Source organism: Cebus imitator, unplaced genomic scaffold, assembly GCF_001604975.1.
Source record: "Cebus imitator isolate Cc_AM_T3 unplaced genomic scaffold, Cebus_imitator-1.0 Scaffold334, whole genome shotgun sequence".
In the NCBI taxonomy this organism is placed as follows: Eukaryota; Metazoa; Chordata; class Mammalia; order Primates; family Cebidae; genus Cebus; species Cebus imitator.
This window is the reverse complement of record NW_016107649.1, coordinates 1,286,527-1,295,151: the sequence shown is the minus strand read 5'-3', so window position 1 is coordinate 1,295,151 and position 8,625 is coordinate 1,286,527.

Here is an 8,625-nt window from a genome sequence, read left to right as displayed (position 1 = left end):
AAACAGAGTCTTGATCTGTTGCCCAGGCTGGAGCGCAGTGGCACGATCCCAGCTCACTGCAACCTCTGCCTCCCAGGTTCAAGTGATTCTCCTGCCTCAGCCTCCTGCGTAGCTGGGATTACAGTTGTGCACCACCACCATTACAGGTGTGCACCACCACACCGCTAATTTTTGTATTTTTAGTACAGACAGGGTTTCATCATGTTGGTCAGGCTGGTCTCGAACTCCTGACCTTATGATCTGCCTGCCTCAGCCTCTCAAAGTGCTGGGATTACAGGTGTGAGCCATCACACCTGGCCATAATATTCTGATTTTCTTCCATTTGATTTTCTCTCTTACTCTCCTCCTCTCTGTATGTATTTATATATTTTAAATTCCTTTTACCAAAAAAGATATCATATCATAGAGAACTTTATAGCTTGTCTTTCCACTTACAATACGGTGAACATTTTTCACATAATTATTTATATGAACATTTACAAATGTTCTAGTATTATTTGGAAAACAACTAAACTAATAAGGGCAGATTTGGCAGTTTGAAGTTTAGATGCCTTTCAAATGTGTCCATAAAGACAACGAAAACATGAAAAAAATGTAATTTTCTATTCTAAACATTCAAGCAGTAAAATTAGAAAATGTCAAAAGATTGTGTATTGAGCTTTTAAAGTACTAAAAATAGTATTAAGAACACTGAGAAATCTGGCCCTGTTCCCCTTTTAGGAGGAATTTGATTACTTAATTTTATTTAAAAAAGTATTAAATTATTTTTCCTCATTTTAAATTTCATGTATATTTATGGAAAATGAAATTGCTGTACTTTATCTGGAGAGCAGAAAAGATTTTGAGCTTGTGCATTGAATGCTTTTATAAATTTAGTCATGATCTGACCAAAGCACTTGTGTTCCTCCAGCTACTTGGGAGACTCCAGCTCCTTGCCAGGCAAGAGAGTAGTTGGTCATCCTCCATGGAGGAAGTGCTTCCCAGGGATGTCTGCTGGGGAAGGAAAGCATGGTACAGTGTGGGTGAGCCTTTGGAGGAGGTGGCAGCTGGAACACCAATGGTATGGATTTGGGCTCAGCCCACGGCTTAGGAGCCAGGTGCATAGGGTCCAATCCTGTCTCCTAATTCTGTAACCTCAGACAAGTCATTAACTTCTGGGTGCATCACTTTCCTCCTAATCATGCCTCCCTCATAGAGTTCTAGTGGACTACACTAGACCTCCCATAAGATGCTCATACAGGGCCTGGCATACACAGAGTATGCACTCCATAGAGTGCATATATATGTAAAATACATATGGGAGATATTATATATAGCATTAAAATGTAATTGAAATATCAAAAGTTGATGAAATCAGCTCTTTACATTCTGATTCATAAATTTAATAAATTTATATTTTGGTGATGTAAAATATTTTGTATGGAGACAATGTCTAACACTACATGCTTCTCTCCCATGTTTTCATGATACTACTATTCGAACATTTTTATTTGTCCAGTGCTACTCCAGAAAAGTTGCTTAGACTTACAGGGGGTATTTTCAGGGGCCTCTCACATTTGATTCACTTCCTTACATCAGAAGGAGAATGCGTTGGTAATCCATCACGGAGCTTTGAGATCTGTGCTTGAGTGAGGACAGACTACTTGGCTATAGGAACCAGAAGTTTGAAATATAAGATTCAAAGATTTAGGTTTAAATCAAATCTGATCATTGAAGAAAATACCTAATGCTGTCTAAACCTGGGGACTACTGTTTTCTTGGTGATATGGTTTAACAGAATGTGAGCTCCTAAGCCTTTTCCCCACAGGAGTGCTGATAGCATTTCCACGCTTCCACACAAACATAGCTGATGTACCTTGTGCTTATGCTGATTTCTGGAAAACAATCTGTTTGGCCTTACCACAGAAGATTACTTTGGGGAGAGTGAGGCAGAGTAACTATTGGCAGCTGTGCTTCATGTCTTCTTGAAGGTTGACTGGCTTTGACCTTTCCTGCCTGTATCTCAGTGGTCTGCACTTGGATGGTCGTCAGTAGTCCCGAACCCAGTCAAAGAAAGAGAGAAGCCTGGGTTTGGAAGGCTCATTAAGGCTTGTCTGACCTAAACAGCCACCTGAAACAGGCTGCCATACAGTCTCTGCCTTTATTTCTCATAAAGTAGAACTTTCTCATGCACAAGGTAACCCACTATTCACTATTGCATACATTAATATTTTTAAATCCCTCTTTATGTGAAAGCGGGGGCTCCTTCCATGTTGCTCTCACTGGTACTTTCTGGCTTTATACATTGACATTGGGTAAGTGCATGCTGTCTTGACCACATTTCATATTTCCCAATGCCGAAGATAGCTATCACATGTCTGTGTTTTTTCTAAAGAAGTCCAAGCTAAAAATGTCCATTTTCTCCTAACTGTTCCTCATATAACTTGACTTCTAGACTCCTTCTATCTTGGTTTCCCAGCAGCAAACACTTTCTGGTTTATTATATTCTCCAATAAAATGTGGCTTATGTTCCAGCAGAGGCCTGACCCATGCAGAGCACTGAGACCATTGCTTCCAGTGATCTGTTGGGGTTTTGTTTTGTTTTATTTTCTAGCTGCTGTGTCATGATCTTGGCTCACATTGAGCCTGCCTTCAATAAAACCCCTGGATCTTTTCACAGGACTCCTGCCAAGCCACAGCTCCTCCCTCAATATTTGTGGAATTGATAGTTGAAAAAATAACGTTCACATTTTTTTCGTATTATAAAAGCAATACACAATAATTGTAGGAAATTTAGAAGACACAATTAAGTAAATATTTGTAAGACATCAGCAATAATCCCACTATTCAAAGTCTGCAGCTGATACTTTGGTGATTATCAGGGATAGCAAACTCAGATACCAGCAGGGTCCAGGCAAGTATGATAGATGGTTGAAGAAGGCTGGGAGTGAGACACTAGGGTGTAAGGGGACCTTGCCATTTAAAAATACTAGTCATTACTCACTTCCTGGCTACCAACTGCTTTCTAGAAGTGAGGGCTCCAAAAAGCCTGAAACAGAACATTTAAATTTTTTCAAGAGATATTGTAAATGCAGAATTTTGTGAGAAATCTCCTTATTAAGCATTAGCATCAAATTTCTGTTGACCAAAGAATTTGCCTTCTTGGGTCCTAGAGCTGCTAGCAGTATGGCCCTTCTGGTATGTATCCTTCCATTTTGTCTTCGTTATTTTCTCCATCTCTCAGTGGGGGGAAAAATGGGCTTATTCTTCATTATATAACAACTGGCAGTGACTTGTGATCACACGAGTTAATCCTAGATATCTTTGCATAACTGAACCCTCCTTTTTGGCTTCCCTCTTATTGTCCCTATTATCCACGCAGACTGATTTCTGTCCTACCTTACACATAGCCTTTTCATTTCCACTGTACAGTTTGTGCTGGGTTAGATCCCTGCCTGAGCTTCACTCCATGTTTATATCTATCACTCCATGATTTGGCCCAAAACACCCCCTCTCTTTGCTGTGCTCACCATTCTCGGACTGCAGAAAAGCTAAACCTTTGGAGTCTAAATGACTCATGTTCAAACCCGGCTCTGCACTTTAATAAGCAGTATAACCCTGTGGAAAATTGCTTTGACCTCTCCAAAACCTAGTTTTCACAGCCACAATGTTGGAAATAGTAATGCTTACCTTGAAAAAATAGTTTAGAGGATTAATTGTACTGTATATAAAGTATGTCAGGAAATTGTAGCTATTGTAATAATATTAAACTTAGTTTTAATCATCCATGAGTGTTTATAACTGTTCTCCCCAACTTGATTAGGAAATAATAGCCACCTTACCCTATTCATTGAATAAATGAATAAATTTAAAAAAGAGTAAATGAAGAAATGGAAAAGCTACAAGAAGGCTGGAAGTTCCAAGTTATTTTAAAGAAAAGATATAGGGAAGTACTCCAACCAAGAAAGGAAGAAAAGCACTCACACTGGGCAACTGTTCCTTTCCTCCCTGACCCTGCTTTTTATGCTCCAGGGAAATGCTGGCATCAGAACAAGTGCTTCCTCAGACTAATATTGGTTTTAATCATTAATTACTAAACAGCTGTGTACTCTGTGATTTTTCAAATATGTGGGAAACAGAAATCTCAACTCAGCCTTCTTGGAAATGTTTCATCATACTAGAACTTGTCCCTAACTTATCTAGTGGCCGACCTTTCCCTGAACACCTAAAAATACATACATTGCAGTGCCAGCTTCTGGACAGATGCTCACCTCACCCTGCTCATTGGAAGCTCCACCTAAGCCTTGTTGCCAGGAAATGCCACAAGGCCTGTGGGGCTGCTTTGTAGGCTCAATAGATGTATTTCTAATAAATAGTTGGCCAAAAATATTTAATGGAAAGAGATAAAAATCTCTTTTATTCACCCTCTTCCTTACTCTCTGCACTTGACAAGCTCAATAACCCTGTGGAAAATTAGTTGAATATCTCTGAAAATTAGTTCTTCACCCATAAAACAGGGATAATAATAATTACTTTTCAGTCTCTGTGAACTCCAATATTAGTTAGGTTGCCTTTGGTTGCAAATAAAAGAAAGCCTGACTAAAAGTATCTTAAAGAATAAGGACATTTATGATCTCATCTGCAGCCTGTTGATGCCTGGGCCTCAAGACAGCCTCTCTGGAGTTCTTCTGGCTCCTGTCATGGTCTTTAGACCTTCTTGGGTCCTTGAGCTGCTAGCAGTGTGGCCCCTCTAGTGTATAAAAGCTTCCCTAGAAACCAGGAGATTTCCCTTTGGGTTCCATTGGCCAGACATCAACCACATACCCATGTGTAAACTAGGACAGAAGGAATTAGTATGATTGGTTCATGACAATCGTGGGTCATTCCCCGGAACTGGAGGAAAGCATCAGCCCCCTTCCCTGAGCACCTTACGTACTCATATCTGAACAAAATGGGATGTTGAACATTCAGAACAAAGAGGAAATGATTGTTAAATATTAGCTAATAATGATCACTATTATTTATTGCCAGGTAGCCATGTGCCAAGCTCTGTCTTGGAGACTTTTTGTATGTGAACACCTCATAATGCATCTCTGTGACTTAGGAGCTGGCATTCACATTTTACAGACAGCAAAACAGAGCTTTGATAAGTTAAATCAATTTCCCAGTGTCACAGAGGTAGTAAGCTGGTGAGTAGAAAGGCTGGGCTTTGAAGCCGGGCAGATGGTCTCCAAAGCCTAGACAATTAAGCCTCAACCTATACCACCCTCCCCTATAAGTGTCTGCCAGCCTCTCCACTGGGCAAAGACAACACTGGACTGTCCAAAATAAGGTCTTAGATAAGTGAAGTGAGTACCTAAAAACTGGGTAAGTGCTTAGCTGTGGTTGCCAGGGCAACAATATGGTTACCCACCTAGTGGATACTTTCTACTGACCACATCGATAATAAACCCTGTTTATCCTAGGCCAGGGATATTTATGGCCTATCTCAATCAATCATTATAACAACCAGCAAGTTCAGTGTTCTTTCTCTCATGCTAAAATAAAAAATGAGACTCAATTAACTTGCCCAAGAAGGTGTGAACCTAGATTTGAACTCAGTTTTGCTTGATTCCAAGGTCCATGCTCTTTGTTCCTGTGCCCCTCAGCTTATTAAAACTTGTAACAGATGAAGAAAGCTCACATTTACATCAGCCAGGGATCAGTCCTCCAACATGCAGGGAAATCCCACTGAAATATAAACCAGGAAGAGTAATCACACTGGGAGGCAGGAATTGTGAAGCTGTGATTCTTTAATAATTAATCAACAGATATAATCATGGAGGAAAAGAATATTTATGTAGCTGGTCCTTCATATAAAGTTGTCAAGAGCTTGTTTCTACTACTGTTAAGACATTTATTATATCTTTCTAGTTTATTGTAAATTCATTGGTGTCCTGATCTCACTTCGAGATGGTAAGCTCCCTGAAGACAAACCACTTTTTCCCTTCTCTCTTGATCTTTTCCTGCTGTCTAGCACAACCTAGTAGTTGCTATATGTTCAAGAACTACATGTGGCATATTTTTAAATAACATTTTTATTTTGGAATATTTCGGATTTACTGAAAAGTTATAAAGATTGTACAGAGAGTTGCTATACATTCTTCATTGTTTTCTTAGTTGTCATACTTCATACAGCCTTCATAGATTTGTCAAAACTAAGAACTTGACATTGTTTCTAAATTAACCAAACTACAGAGTTTATTCAGATGCCATTAATTTTTCCACTACTGCCCTTTTCTGTTCTAACATGCAACCTAGGATACCAGAATACACAGTGTGTGTAGCATTTTACTGTGAAGACAGTTGATTAACTTTCTAAATGTGGTAAGAAAGGAATCATATATGTATAGACAGTTTCTATCTAGAATAATAACATTAAAAATAGGATTTGCTAAGTTCTTATTATGCATCAGACACAATTCTAAGAAGTTTACATTTATTATGCCATTTTTTTTTATTTACAAATACTCTATGAGGCAGGTACTATTAGTAGCTCTGTTTTATGCATAGGAAACTAAGGCAGGAGGCCTTCATGTTCCTTAGCTTGTAGGAGCCGTGATTCAAACCCAGTTAGACTCTCATGTGTCCTATCTAAATGCAATATTTTAGAGCCAGCTGCAAAGATGTGAAAGGATTATTAAGTGGCTTAAATTTTTTTTTTAACCTGTGTGTTATGGTGAAAGGTAAGACTGGAATAGTTGCTGTTCTTTTCAGACTCATTTTTCAGTGCTTCTGTTTTTCCATCCACCCCCTACAAATGGAGGAAGGGCAGCATGCAGGGGCTGTGAGACTTTTGCTAAAAGAGAACTGAAGGTCCTGACACCTCATCTCAAACTTCTTCCGGTCTCATGTACTAGAGTGTCAGGTCCAAGCCTGGGATATAAATGAAAAGTGAATGTGGTTGATCATCATTTTTCCCCATGGTAAACCTCGCCCAAGTGCTCTCATGCTGGAAGAGCAGAGGTGTTGAAAGAATGGAGGAGAACTGGCAGAGCACCATGGCGAGGCCCAAAGGGCAGGCTGGCATCTCCCTGGCACAGGATGTTCCGTTACAGCCACTCAAGCTCCATGTAATTTACAATGGGGAGACTAATAAAATGTTAACCACGAACAACAAATCCCCAAAATGCTCAGAACTCAACTATTGTCCTTTAAACTCAAAATTTTTCTCTTTCTTCTTACTATTCAACACAATGTTCGAGAGAACTACTTTTTATTTGAAAGTTCCTGTCGTAAGCATAGAGATTTATTATCATAGGTTTATAGTTATGGTTAGTGGCTAATAAATTATTGCATAAACAGGCTCTCATATTTTTTTTATTAAGTATGGCAACAGGGCCAAGAGTTAAAAGGAGAATGAGAGGCTGCAAAAATAGCTCATCATGAGTTCTTTCCATCCATTCATTACTCATTCAACAAAAAAAATGTTGTGTTCCTATATGTGCCAGGGACTAAGCCACGTTCTCTATGTAGAAGTGAAGCTATATATGAGAATAAATCATCAGCCTAGTGTTATATTTCCTCAATGAAATATCTATATATATGGCTTTACAAATTGCCCTTCACTCCTCATAAGTGGTACTTAAACTAATTCTACAGCTTGCAGACAGCAATACATGACATGGAACAGAGTAATGTTGAAAATATCTGGGTCCATCCCACACACTAAATAAAAATATTCTTTTGAGAAACTTTCAGCAACATATAGGTAATGTGTGTTTAGAGAGAGAAAGGAATATATTTCTTACCATTGATTCTAGTCAAAGAAGTTACAATAGCATTGTTCAGTTGGGAAACAGATGTGAAAGTGGGAAATTTCTCCTGGAGTGGGAGGAGGAAGATAGGAAGAATCCCCATGAGGCTTGAGTTGAGTCTTAAATAATAGTTTTTACCAGGTGGATTATATGATGAAGGATGCTCTAAACTAACAACAGCAGAATGGGAAAGGCACAGGAAGACCCAACAACCTTGGATACTATGAACACTACAAGTTCTGACATTCTTCTGATATTTGAAGGCAAAGGAGCCTATGCACTGTCAGAGGGCCAGAGAGAATGACTACCCTGTGTGTGCCTGAGAGCAGAACTTCTCAAATTTAATTTGCACACAAATCATCTGGGGATGTTGTTAAAATGTGCAATCTGATTCAGGAGGTCTGGGATGGGTCCTGACACTGTATTCTAACAAGTTCCCAGGTGATGCTCATGCTGCTTATCCAGGGATTATGCCTTGAGAATCAAGGCCTATTGTTAGAAAATGAGAAGGCATTGTTTCCAGTGTTCTCATTTTGTTCTGGGAATATATATGATCCCTGTGATCTGCCTAGATGTAGGCAGCCTTCTGGTGTGTGGGAATTCAGGGAGTTTCAGAACCAGTTAAAAATGCTGTCTAATAGTCATTGAATACTACCATCTGGCAGGTGCTGCTTTAGGTCCATTATGGGTAGGTTCTTACTGGAAAATAGAATAAGCTGAAAGATAGGCAGTATTATTATTGCTTTTTTTTGTGTGTGACAGTTTCACTCTTGTTGCTCAGGCTGGAATGCAATGTTGCGATCTCGGCTCATGGCAACCTCTGCCTCTCAGGTTCAAACAATTTTTCTGC